We start from the raw sequence: 15,407 nt of genomic DNA, 5'->3' as shown, positions 1-15,407 counted from the left end.
GTCGGCACATGTTCGAACCTACATGCACTGTCATTAGTTACTGTAGTACACAAGCAGGAACGAATGCAAGTTCATTTTAGTAATTGCGTTATTGTATAAGATTTAAGAAGACGAAAAGTCATGCTTTTAAACGATCACTAGAGCATAGATCACTAAATAATTGCTTTGTATAATTAAAAGACGCCATAGAGAGAAAAAGAGAGAGAAGATTGATTCAAGAATTTCAGGACAATGCACACATATAATATTAGACTTTAATGCAGTTGAGTCATATAATGAACTATACACAGACAGAGCAGGATAGGCGATGATAGATTAACTTGGAGGAGAGAGGAAAATCCTATTCAAGCGAAACTTTTATCTGCTTCTAGCTACGACAGACAGCTTTTTTTAAATTAACTCTATTAAATATATATGTATACCCGGAAACGATTCTTATCCGCACAGAGAAATCAGTGTAATTGGCCTTTTCGGCCATTTTTTTTTTCTATATTCTTTTCGTGTTTCTATATCATGTATTGTACTCATATACCACCACCACTCCGCCACTCAAAATTCTATTATATACGACCTCTGAACATATAGTACAACGAAGCCTTTGAAATATCGTTCTATTTTTTTAATTTTTTTCTACCCTTTTCACTCAAACATGTAACATACGAACGGTTCGACTAACTATAACACCACACGTATTGTCTAATATGATTTAATTGGCTAGATCGGTTTTACGGTCGGAACAAAAATCGTATATGTATAATGCATAACACTAAGCTATGCGAATATGTCTTTTATTATTGGTCTTAACTCCTAATACTAAATTAGATAGCCCTGTCTACTTACAAATAAAATGTATTCCGACAAATGAAAAATGTTTGTTACTTATTTATATAATATAAATATTATCTCATTTCATTTTAAAATCAATCTAATTTTTGGATTTATTATTATATAATTTCAAGAATATTTTTTTAAGATCTATAACTGGTGAACTGGTTTATATATAACATAATCAATAATATGAGCAACGTTTTACGTTTTATAATACTAAAAATGATTTAAACTTTCCTGGTTTTATCTATCATTCAATATTTATGAAAATTATCTTAAATCACCCAAGCTGGATTAACCAACACGTTCAAAAATAAATATTATTAGGCAATGGAAGATTATAGAAGTACTTAATAATACTGTGATAAATATATCACGTAATAATGCGAATATACGATAAAACATAAATAATGATGTTATTCTGTAATGTAAAATAGGTTATGTTTAAATCATCATGCTATCACGAACTCTAAAAAAAAAAAAAAATAATAATAATAATAAAGGGTAACCAAGCGAAAACTACTAGAAATTGTTAAAGTTAAAATGTATAATAATGGACGTATACTAATACTTTAAGTTGAGTCTTATCAATTTTCATAATGCTGCTATAAGATTAAAGTATTATAAAAGAAAACGATGCTTAACCAAAATTGTTTTCTCAAATTAAAATACGTTCTAAATTAAGTTTTCTCATACTTTATAGAATTATATATTTAAATATTTGCATTCAGAAGCGCCTAAGACTTTTTGACATTAAAACGACCTGAAGTTTTTATTTACCATTCGATTACCTCGCTAAGTCTTACAAGTTAATTAATTCATTTTCCAAGTATATTCTTCGAAAGATTAAATTTAATTATAATATTCTGAGTAACAGTTTAATGAGATCAAAAGGTTTACTTCTCATAAAAACCACTTAAGACATTGACATATAACTAATTATAGTCGTACAAAAATGCTAAAATAATATACAAAAACAACTTTGATATTCATTGATTAAATTATTGTATACTGTATTAATTAGCATAAAAAGTGTAGTTATTACTTAATGATAACTTATTGTTATTTTTTACCATGAATTAAATTTCTTCCCAAAAAAAAGATTTAAATATTATGAATAGTTAAATAATTTAATTTAGATAAACCATAAGTATAAAATTAAATTTTACGATTAAAAAATGAAAAAAAAGGGTTCATATGTAATGATTTCATATAAACTAGTAATAATTTTATAATTGTTTGCAAAAATCAATAAATCTTAATATGAATAAATTATATTCAATGATAATTCAAAAATGTTCAGGAAATCTTAATGTAGTCGAACTCAAATAATACATTTTACATATGTAGTTTAAATGTTTAAATATTTGATACAGATAAAAACGTCACAAAACCATGTAACCATAAATACTTTTCTAAAAATACCTTTTCAATATTTGAATATCATGATTTTTCTTCTTTTGTTATAATCTTACTTTATAAATAAAAAATAAAAATAAATATCTATTTCAGTTCAATCGGTCTTATATACATAAATGGATCTATATAGGAGATGCCTACTTATGATATGGATTTGGATTCTTATTTTTCGGTATTTACTACGTCTGTTCTTATACAGTTATATATTTAGTTGTCTATTGATGATAATAAACTAATACCATTTGACAAAGTGAATGATGACTTTTTGCTTCGTATTTTTCTAGGTACCTATTTAATATATCGGGAAATCCTTTAAGCTGTTTTGAATCCTTTTGGCCGCATTAGTAGCCAGGTCTGTACTATCCCTCATATATACGAGGAAATAACACGAGGGTGCAAGATCCAATCAGGGTGACCTATCAATGTCAAATGACAACACAAACGGGGATAATACGTCATGGTACGAGTTATGAGTTCACCATCCGGGATCAGTAACGGAGAGAAAAAAAAACCTGGTAAATAAAACCACTCATTTATTGTTCGGCGCGTAAGTACGAGAAGATTTTCTCGAAAATCGGTGGCTTACTTCGCTGCAGTGTGTACAAGTACCCGACACGAGAACGTTCGAAAAGTATACCCATACGTCACCGTTACCAGAATAAAATAGACGTTAATCCGCCGCAACGCATCGATTTAAACTTTCGGTCCGTATACATGAACGTACGAAGTGATTTGCATTTTTCAAAACGTCCGCGTACGTAAACTACTGGCCGCGGCCGTGTCTCCGAAATAATCCAGCGAAGCGTATTTGACCGGCGTGCTCTCCGAGACGTATTATACACATTATTTATGTCATGCACACATCCATTATTGTTCAAGGCTACGTTGTTCAGCCAGCGCAACGAATTCGTATAGTGACTGACCATGTCCAAGTCGATTTTATACTTGGCCCAACATTTTTCAACTAACCTTGGGCAAACAAGAAATCACCGAAATGATTTTGATGAATAACGATCCACAACCACAGAGCTAATGCGAGTTTGATTATATATTATACAGTAGTATTCCAAAAAAAAAAAAAAAATATCTAATAATATCACTATAAACGGTATTAATAATAATATGGTATCAAAATAATATATAACAATATAATACAATATTAAACAAGTTTGTAATCTGTGTTATAATATTGGTATTAAGAACATTAATATTGCCATACATTATGTTTACACACTCGTGGTATAAATTGTTCGCGTATAAGTTTTATATTAGTGTGACAATAACTAATGAGTTAATTATTCACGTAGAAGAATAATTATTAACAAAACAAAATTCTAAATTTACATTTAACTTATATGTGTAAATCTCTAAAAACAAAAATATTATTTAATTAATCTTAACGAGTAATTAAATTAACATAATATTGTACAGTCCATGTTGTTGGTAGGTTTAACATTTTTAATATTAACGTATCACTGCCTAATAATAAAGGACTCATTTTTAAGTCATAATTTTTATATTTACAACTATTCATTTTATATACTTGACGAATCGTCATAAATTTTGTATTTAATTTACTAATGTGTGTGTAAAATATTGTTTTGCGAAAAACCATTAATCTAGATAAATTTTAAAATATAATAACAACTAAATGTTTTAAATCCATCACGCATAGTGTACATTATATTATACAATAAAATAAAAACGGATTGTCATGACAATATAGGTATCACCATTAATGCTATATCTCACTCATAAATATTATTTCTATAGGTTTTATGACTGTAAAATAATGTAACTAATGAAAACCATATAACTGTATGCCATGTAGGTACTATATCTATATATAATACACATAAAATATTTATATACTTTTGTATTTACTTCTGATAACGTCTACATACGCACAATATTATGCAATTATTTTAATGCGTATTTTCGGAACGTTGCGGATAGATGATTTATCTGTTCGTTACACGGAAATCCCGGCAAAACGTTTATAGTGCACGCCTAAACGGAATTGACGGATCACGCTGATAGATTATGGAAATCGTGTGGGATAGCCGCGTAAACGCCTGGAACGCTGTAGTATAAGTCGTAGATGTATATCATAACCAGAACTTAACGCATCAGTAATCGTTCTTAGATGCTGTGCTTAAAAATCTATAGTTCAAGAGATTTTCTGAAATTTATCGATTTCGCACGAAGAAATTATTAAGTTCCGTGTACTAAGATACGTTTATAAAAAAATCATTATATAAAATGTGTAATGTGTATACAGGATATGTATGATATATATACATGCATATACGGTCAGAAAAGTTTTTCTCTATCAGGGACCCTTCGTGACTCACGCGCTTAGTAATAACTGTTATTATTTATATTTTCAGAACTGAATATATAGACGATATTAAAATGAATCATATTCAAGATAAACGAGGGGGGTCGTTTATCAAATTATTTCCTCGGGATACGGATTGGCATTATTGTCTTCAAAGCAACGTAAACTATAAAGATATCGATAATTTGTTTGTAATATTATCATTATTATCATTATTATTATTAAAATTATCATATTTTTTTTTTACCCAAACGCAGTTACTAAAAGTAAAGTTTTTCAATCATGTTCTCTTAAAAGATAATCAAAGACACGTCGAAAAAAAATATTGTCATTATAAAATAAAAATACGATTGCTTTACTTTGCTAGAGCATAAAAAGCTTTACATTTTTAAACGTATAATATCGCCGTTCGTCGTTAATCATAATAAAGTAGAAATAATGCGAATGAACAAAAATAATATTTATTAAATGTAAATGATAATAACCAGATAAAGAAATATTGTATTCTCCCGTTGGCTGCAAAGTGTACTAACGATAATAATAATTATAAGATAGTATGATAACAACTTCTATAAAAATCTGTATTAAAAATGAGTCACAATTTTTATAGTTCTACAATGAGATATCATACCAAATGGGGTATTATTAATAATATTAAAATATGAACTTTGACAAAAGAAAAAGTTTTTCCTTTATACGTTTAACAAACTCAGACATTAAATTATTCTGCTTTAATTTCGGTATTATCATCTTTGAAATACATTTAAGCGTTTATAACAGAATAGTTTATGTAATAAATATAAATTCTAAAGATTAGATTTTGTTTTTTATGGTAAATAATATTGTACTATAGTTAATTTTTTAATCGTGTTTAGAATAAATTAAATATAATTGTGTTAAACTAATTAGCTTCGTTATCATCAAATTTCTAATGTGTTTATTAGATATGTAAATGTAAAATTTAAAAAGACATTATGATACGTTTTGTGGATGTTTTGGAATATTTATTTATTTATCATATAATTTCATTCGTTTATATAGTGTTTATGGTTATTTCAAAAAATATAACAAATCAAATATTTAAACTTATTATATAAAAATAGAAATGTATCCAAATTAGTGGTGCTATATATAAAATATTAAATTTTAATACTCCCATTTGGCTCAGTTCTTTTGCTACCTTATGGGTACAAAATATGTTGTAATTAATTTAAATAATCAAAAACGTCTGTAACACGGTGATACAGATAGGCAATTTAGGTACACCGCTGTCGGAGTTATATTATTATGGTTTTATGATATTATGCAATTATTCTAAAATATTCCCTTGAATCACAAAGACTTGGAGATTATATGTCGATGACCATGTATAGATTTGAAATTTAAATATAACTATCTATGCTATTTGTGTAAAGACCTAACGAATTAATTTCAAAATTAAACACCATATTATAGACACTCTAATACCACCAATCTACCAAAGTCCGAAAATCGACCACTTACGACAGGGCTTTATGTATTATACAACAATGATTTTAGTATTTCACCATACATCACTTTTGTCGTAGTATCTAACTTTCTATAAACTATACAACTATATTATAAAAACCTACCACCCGATTTAACTATCAACAATAATTATTATGGCATACAACATACACCCGAAATAGTATAGATGCATCAATATCTGAAAAATTATTTATAAAGAAAATTGCTTCAACATTTTAAAGATGTCTATCCCAAATATTTATATTCGATTTATTAGGTTATATATATATATTTGTATATATTATATACTCAAATTTTATAACAACGATAAATTCGGATAGCATAATATACACTATGAAAGCAAGTCCCGATTTTTTGTCACGCATAAAAATCTTCACCATCCAACGTATCGTCACCAAATTTTTTATAACTATACCAGACAGTTTGATGGAGGTTTAGGTGCCACTTTTATTATTAAGAAACATGTTCAATGTTTTGAATTTTTCAGATTTTTACAGAAATAAGAAATATGTTATTTATATCTAAAGATGCTATTTGGTGTGATAACATAACGCATCTATGTGTTCCTATAGTAAAAAGATGTGTATCTTTATTTCATTTATTTCGAAAAGGGAACATAATACGTCTTGTGTCTCTCCTGTAAAATTTGAATTTCGAAGTATATGTACCTATTATATATATTATAATATATTAAAATAATTTTTTAAGGCGTACCTAGTTAAGCAATCGCCCACGATCAACCTCAGAATGTGTATATAGAATCGACGATGAATCAATTATTGTTGTCAACGTATATTTTACGTGACAATGGCTCAAAAAGCTCAGTGCTTTGAACGGTCTTGCGGGGTTTGACGTATAGATCTCTGCATTCTAACTACGACTGACTCGAATAGTTAAGATACGTTAAAATGCATGCAATAATAATGATAACCAATAGAAAATTAATAGAGTAAGTCAATAACGCACTGGTTGGCTGTATGATGCGAAAACATACAAATGCCATGCCCAATGTAGTTATTGTATCATTATTATTGTTATTAATTTAACGATGACCTTATAATAATATTATATAATATATTTACCGTGTGTAAGAATAATGATATTATTGAAAGTAAAAAACTGTTTTTATTATCTAAAAGTATATTTATGAGAATTCCTTAAATAATTATTATTAAATAGCGTAGTTATAAAATATGTACACTGTATAGCATTTTATGATCGAAATAGTTATAAGACAAAGAAACATCCTCATAATTCGCAAACGACTATCCACAGGGTGGAACATGGGGGTGGCAGATAGTATAATACAATATTATGTGTTCATACATACTACAGTTCTAGCACTTACCTACATAGACATTTTTATTTTATTTTATTTGGATAGTTATTAAGCGTGAGTGATAAAATATGATAATTTTTTACACGTTTTTATCCTTTTATCTTTTTAAGAATAAGTATTTATAATTTTAATAGTCTTTACTTATAGGCTAATTTACATTTTAATTACCTAGTAGACGCATACATTTATGATTCCATAGAATGTATATGTATATGTACTAACGTTCTACACGAATCGTGTTCAAATTTACTAAAGAAAAATAAATAAAAACATAGGCGGAGAGAAATTTGAATTTATTAAGTATTTACTATTATTATAACTATAACAGAATAATAATCTTGGATAAATATAAATCGTTTAATTTGGAAAAATTGGAAACGAATATCATCAAATTAATATTATAACATATAGTTTTCTCACACACGTCACATAATATTATGTGAAACATTAAAAAAAATATAATGTCCGTGTGTATATTATATGACCCAAAAAGTCAAATACTAATGATAATTAGTGAAATACCGATATTTATCAATAAAATATCACCAACATGATTATTATTTCAATTTATATAATATATTAACGAGCCGACATATTTCAACAAGCCAAAAACAGACTTTGCATTTAATGACTCGTTAACCAATAGTTTAAAGAATCGATACAATACGGCTGAATCCATGTGCTCTAATATATTGGACGTCTGGTAAACCGAATTTAATTTAAACGAATCATTAGCGCGTTTATCGTTCATTTTAATTGAAATTAACTCTATAGTGCACTAAAACTATAGCTGTGCTCAGATTTCACTTGATTTTAGATGACCAAATTGTGATCTTCCGTCCACATAAATATTTCACAATTCTAAGAGTAAAGCATAAACCGAAATTAAACACCATTTTATATAGATATCTTGGTTTGAAATTAACTGTTAAGATTAAGTAAAGATAAGTTAATATTAATAAACAAATAAGATATTTGTTATAATTATAGGCCATTGACCACTTATTTTATTACCGTACGGTTATTAAATCTCATTAATTGTTTCATACATGTTTGCATTACCTAGTCAGGTTTCAATTTGTTAAGTATTTATAGTCTCCAAGGTTCATATTTAAATTATCACGATAATAAAAAAGTTATTTTAAAAGCAATAAACATAAATCATCTAATTTATTTTAAAACAACATTATGTAAATTATATGTCATAAAATTACTGTTCAGAAATTCTGATCAACTACAAATCTGTTATAATTAACTTATTCTTATTCATGAACGAAACACTAGGTGTCTCTAAAAATACAATAAATAATAAATTTAAAAATGTTATGATCTTTCGAATATTCAAAAATTATATTATTTACTTAACTTTTATTATATACAAGGTTTTTTTTTTAGTTTAATATAATTATCTATTAGGCATGTAAATTTTAAACATACAATGTCTCGTATATAATATTAATTAGGACCTATCAGATAATTAATTCATTTAATTATTGTTTTAGTATAAAATTGTAAAAGAATCTCATTAAAGAGTTATTTTTATTTCAATAAACGTAGGTGCACATCAGATTTTAGTTTTCATCATCATTATTGGTTTTAACTAAATTCAAATAAAACGAAAACATTTAACTTTCATTGAACGATTTAACTAAGCAGATTTTGACCTAAAAAACCTCTAAGGTTTATCAACTACAAGTCTTAGCAACACTTACAGAACATTTTAATTCGCCACACCACCGTAAAGGATAATCATCTTTCGGTTATCCTACACATCAACGACGTATATACCATTGTACCTAGCATAGTATTATACTGATATTGAAAACCACTTATACATTATTTTATTATAAAAAATGCACGTTATAGTTATGATAAGTATAACTTTTCACGCACGCGCCAACTTCCTTTAATACGAGAACGAATGATAATAATACGATGAGCGTACAGGCGATATGGATATAATAATATTGTAATAACAATAATATTATAAATTTCCGCGGGGTATGGATACCTAATAATAGAGCTAGGGACTATCACCGGACACGATAACTACAAACGTCGTAACGACAAAATATTATTATAATAATATATATCGGATCGATCGATCACGGGCGATGCATGCAATACACACATATAGTATAGTTATTATTTATTGAGGTAGGTATAATAATATAATATCCTGCATGCCTATATGTCTACCTGCCGTATGGCGTATACGAGTTCGATAATAAAATATCGTGTGTATTGTATATTATGTACCATTACTCATGCCCATTATACTGACTATATATACCTACTACTTAAATAATATACGTGCAGACTACGACGACGACGACGACAATTCTCACGCAACCGGACAATGCAGCTAGCAGCAATAATCGTCGGGCGTGTTTTGTGTGTGTGCAATTTTAACAATTAAAATATAAAAAATCATGAAAGAACGGCATAACGATATTAAAATTTGTCCTCTCCGGTTAATATGATGGCACGCAAACCACCGTCGTCCGTGGGTAAAAAACGATAATTATTGTATTAAATAATAATATACACTATAATATATACGTAATATTACGTTAAATAATCATAACACGCGCATGACTGCTCAACTATTTAAGTCTGTGACAAGGGCGGCACCGAATATGACTTATATATTATTATATGTAAGTCTCTACACTGAACATAACATTATATTATGGTAGCGCGATGTACCTATAATATTATTATGATTTATATTATGTAACAATTACCGTTTTTGTCGTATAGCAGTGTCGTTAAACTATCAACGCCGTTTGGGTAAAATCATATATTACAGTAGAATATGCGAACTTAAATTATTATAACATATATGTAGATTATAGGTATGTGGCACATAGCGTATTTTATAATAATATATTGTTGGCACGCATTTGCGTATGATATCTACCGAGGTCCGAATCGGTTGATTCAAGTATCAGCATAACTATAATTACTATTGCAATAATAATTATGTAGATTATATGTAAGTATATGGAGTTATGACTGTTCGTGCGTGGATGGCGGTTGTTAATTTTACATTCTGCAGTAGAATGCGTAACTAAAAATAAAATTATCTTACAAATATCGAACAGTTTATTTTGTTGATAATATAAGTATGTTTTATAGTTCAAAACGGTTTTATACTTTAATCTAGACCAGCGGATTAGTGTAGGTACTTGTCATATTTAGCACTTAACGCGAATTGTTAATGCTAATAATTGTCTTCGCTTATCAAAAATTTAAACATTTTAAAATATGAACAAAATAAATATCGTTCCGACGTTTGATACTTCAATTATTTTTTTTTCCCGAAAAATATTCTGGTTTAGATCATAAAATCAAATTTTTATGAAAAATTTGCAATACTATAAACTTTTGAAATTTTGAATACACGTATTTTATTTTGTGTTTTATGTTCAATATATTTTAGACGGTAAGTAAGTACGACTTCATCTGTTTTATACCAAGTTCAATTTTTTTTTTTTTACTTTTTTTACCATTTGATTATATTTTCTAGGTACACGATAATTATGATAATATTATCGCATAACGACCACATACATGTAAAATATTATATTACATACATATAGTATATTATGCGACTGCACCGTGTGACTGCAGAATTAGTGCAGCAGCAGACGACGTACCTACACACGGTATACTATACCTACCCACTTTGCACGAAACGATTTGGACGCAACTTAGCATTTTTTGCCTACACACGCACGCTACAAGCTGCAGCTATGTAATACGTATAAATAATATAAAACAGTACACAATGTACACGATCGTCGGCCAACTGTTCCCCTGGGCCACGTTCGCGCCAACGCCGCCGCAGTGTCTTGGATACGGTTCTGCACTCGGCCGCGCTCGGACGAGAAAAAAAACCGCTCCGTCACAATCCGCTGAGCGGTTCTCACACACGGACGATAGTCATTACGACGATGACTGGGGCTAAAATGGGGGGGAAAAAAATGTAAAAACGTATAAAATAAAACAATAATAAACAACGCGAAATAAAAACCTAAAACCGAAATCCGACGGCGGCGGCTCTAATAGGTAATACTTATGCCGTGCGCTTGAAAAGTCACCATCAGTGTACAAAATAATAATATTATTATTGTGTTATTTATTATAGTTTTAAAAACTCAGTGCCCCGTGGCAATACGCATTGTTTGAAATGCACATTACACACATAATAATAATAATAATAATAATAATAATACATGTATAATAAATAGTTATTACTTATATTGTTGTGTTCAGATGTTCGGCTGCGGCAGATTTTGTACACATGAGTATTACATTACATTATGCGCACAATGAAAATATCGCAACGCTCAAATGCTTTTCGACGTGTTTATAAATCTACCGCAAAAATATAATATAAAATGTAAGAGCGAAACGTGATTATAGAACACTATAATAATACATGTGAAGTATGTGTATAAGTAATATATTATATACACATTATACATGTATTCCGTGTCTGTTGGCGGGCTTAGCGTCGGGTGAAATAGACTGCTGCAAACGACCGTTGCTTATATTATTATTTATCGGGCCAAGTGAATTCGGTCATTATGGTGTGGTACTATAATGATTATAATGTAGTATGAGGAAATGGTGTATATATTTTTTTTTATTTACACGATCTATAAAATATTTTTTTTTACAATTAATATAGAAATGTGTTGTACGATAGAGAATTTCACGTGGTTTTATTATGATATAGGTATAAGTCAGGCACGTATACAAAGTGGGCGGTTTAGGGTTCAAATCCCCCCCCCCCGAAAATTAATATTTGGTAGTTTATTTATATCATCATCAATCGATAAATATTGATAATTGTAAATTTTTTTATGAACCCCCCCGAATTTTTTTTTTGTGTACGTGTCTGGTATAAGTGTTATGATGCAAATTTTTTATTTGTACATAAAAATGACTCCTCCAGTTCGTTTTGTACAATTATAACGATTTATGATTTAGAAAGAGATTTCAACGGTTACAAAGTCGGTTTTGGTATTTTTTATGTTCGTTAAAAAAAAGATAATATAAAAAAAAAAAACTCACATGCCCAGGAAACGCATTTATTTTTTAATATTCTTTTCGTATTATATTCAAGTATTAGGAAGAAAAAAACAGGATATTTAGGAATTTGTACAGGATGTTTAAATTAAACACAGGACATTATTTAGATGTTTTTTAATTACAGCCGGGACACTGGGCACTTGACTGACAAACAGGACGTATAATACAGGATGTTGGGGACACCCTATGCACACAGAGATTTATTTTTCGATTAGTTACTATTTTTAACACATGGTAACAAAATATATATATATATATATATATGTACACAATAGGTACATTATATAATAGCATTATTATTTATTATCGGTTAAATTATTATATAACACTAACAGTGTTTTCAACCAAAAATGTATGCCCATTAATTTTATACTGTAAATATAATCTGTTGTCAAACCAATTTTCAAGAAAATATTCAGATGACAAGTGAACGGAAGAAATTTATTCGATGAAAGTGTCTTATATGATTGGTTTTCTTTTGAAGATGTTCGCTATAAATAACGAGTATTTATTCCCGATGGGTACAGGGTAAAACACAAAATTGATACAAACTATACGCTGGGTAAGCAATTGAAATAATTATTAGTTCAGGAAAATATCTCTTTATTAACGGAAAAACGTATTGATATTTTATTATAAATATTTTACTATTGATATTGCACCAGGTTACTGAAAAAACGTGACGCCAAATTCGTAGACATTTTTTTTGACGATCCATATCTTATACATGTGTTTGGTCACTCTAACATACGTTTGATTTTCTTGTTATTACATTTTATTTCTATATTATTTGTATATGTATCTGTATTGAAATTTTACAAACACGCCAATTTAAATTTTATGTATTAAACGATTTTCAACAGTAGGCGCAAGAACGAAATACAATATGCTAAAATAATCGTCGAGACGACGAAAAAATCAATGCTCCTATTTAGTATTCCGTAATATTCGTATCTATGAGAGCGAGTAAACATACGTATTTCTAATACGATCGCTATCGATAATATTCGTATTCGAAACGCCAATACAGCTAGTATATGGTACAATGTTATGCGCGACTACTTAAATATTAATCTTAGCCGTACAACGGACTAAAACGTACGGACCCGTAGGTTGGGTTTGGCTACGTTTTTAATTTTGTTTAACACTCTTAAGACTCACGGCACGTCAGTGTAATATATATGAAACTCGAAAAACAATAACAAAGATGCGACGTGCCTATCGTCTACGGAGACGCGCGTGGCAGGGACATTCCCGCGGGAGTGGCATAGTTCTTAGCTATAGATTTTTTGCTAACTTCTGACTGTATATAATATTGTATATTGTGTTATTATTGAAAAGTTGTTTCGTATTTCTCTACAACCGTCCATTTCTATATTGTATTATTATAGTGTATATGATGTATCTTTTAAAATTAATCGCTATAATAGTATTAATAGTGTATTGTGGATCGTTCGAGTATAAAATATCGTCTTGGCGATTAAAATTTAATATCACATAACATTTTAAATGTTTAATAATAATCGAAGGAAAGTCTACTAGTTATGAGATATAAAACGAAATATACATCATTATACCTATTCGATACTTAATTAAAAACTGACTTTATTGCCTCCGAGTAAATTGAATAAACTGTACTGTATTTCTATGGATTGTAAGCTTTCAAAGTAAAGCTTTTCTTTTATACAATTATAATTATTTAAAATACGTATTTTGTTTATAAAACTATATACCGACTTGATTAATTACTTTAGTAATAGTAATAAAAAAAAAATAAAAAAAAAAACTGTAGGTTAAATAACTACAACTATATGACTCTATAGCTCAGTATAATATATATATTACATTAAATAATAGTATACGGGGTGTTTAGTAAAAATTGTACAAGTAATTTATGTTGTAGGTAATTATAGCATTGTGAAACTACCAAATCTTTGCGATGCACTTCTATACGTGGATATACTGACCAATAAAATATTTATGATGAACTTATCGTGTGCTTACTAAGTTTTATATATAAATATTTTTATTTAAGTAATATAATATTTTATTTTCATTTTATGGAACTGGTGAAATCCTAAGGCTCGGGGAGCCTGTTACTCCCTTATCCAGAGCTGCTTAATCTTACGAAGGTACCCGAAAACGACTTTATTTATTTTCCGAATACTACAGCCGTACACGCTATATATATATTTAAATTTATATACAACGAACATCATACGTAGATATTACACGTGAAGTATGCGTATATAAGCCTCATAGCCTAACCCATGCCTAACCTACGGGAATGAAAAACGTATTATTTTTTTTCGCAAATCACGACTCGTGCGCGGCTCGTAATATATATATCATCGTATAGCAGGATCGTATAAAATGATTTTATTTTGCGTACTTATATACATACATATTCCGAAGCTTAGAATACGAATAAATAACACGTTAAATGATGGCTCAACCAAGCGTTACGAAAATTGTATATCGATTCGCATAAATCCTGCTTTGGTTAAATAAATTCAAAATAAAATATAATTTACGAATACATATAATATAAAATTGGTAGTCTACATAGACGTACAAGATAAAACATAGTAGGTGAGGCTTTGAAAAATTCTATAAATACGTTTACGCTGAACAAACTATTATAGTAATATGCACGTAATAAAATAATATTATAAGAATTTTAATAAAATTTTACTCGTAAATCTTAATCGAATAAATAATGTGTAGGTGCATTTTATGATTTATATGATAATGATTTATAACAGTACGCAGTATCTATAATATGTGTTAGTTTGACTAATAATTTTTAGTATGTGCATATTAATTCGTATCATATGAGAAAATTACTGTATCGTTTGATTAAATAGG

At 28.6% G+C, this 15,407-nt stretch overlaps 1 long non-coding RNA gene across 1 annotated transcript; it reads right to left on the bottom strand.

Annotated features, from left to right (window-relative positions):
• Positions 1-2,741: 2,741 nt before the first annotated feature.
• Positions 2,742-13,456, bottom strand: LOC126550338 (uncharacterized). The gene is made up of 3 exons (XR_007604406.1): positions 13,188-13,456; positions 11,700-11,819; positions 2,742-3,216 (listed from the first exon to the last, which is right to left on the bottom strand). It is a non-coding gene; the product is annotated as an uncharacterized LOC126550338 (long non-coding RNA).
• Between the last annotated feature and the right edge of the window lie 1,951 nt (positions 13,457-15,407).

The sequence above is a fragment of the Aphis gossypii genome, chromosome 2 (assembly GCF_020184175.1).
Source record: "Aphis gossypii isolate Hap1 chromosome 2, ASM2018417v2, whole genome shotgun sequence".
In the NCBI taxonomy this organism is placed as follows: domain Eukaryota; kingdom Metazoa; phylum Arthropoda; class Insecta; order Hemiptera; family Aphididae; genus Aphis; species Aphis gossypii.
Note: the sequence above shows the minus strand (reverse complement) of the source record. Positions and strands in the feature narration are given on the sequence as shown.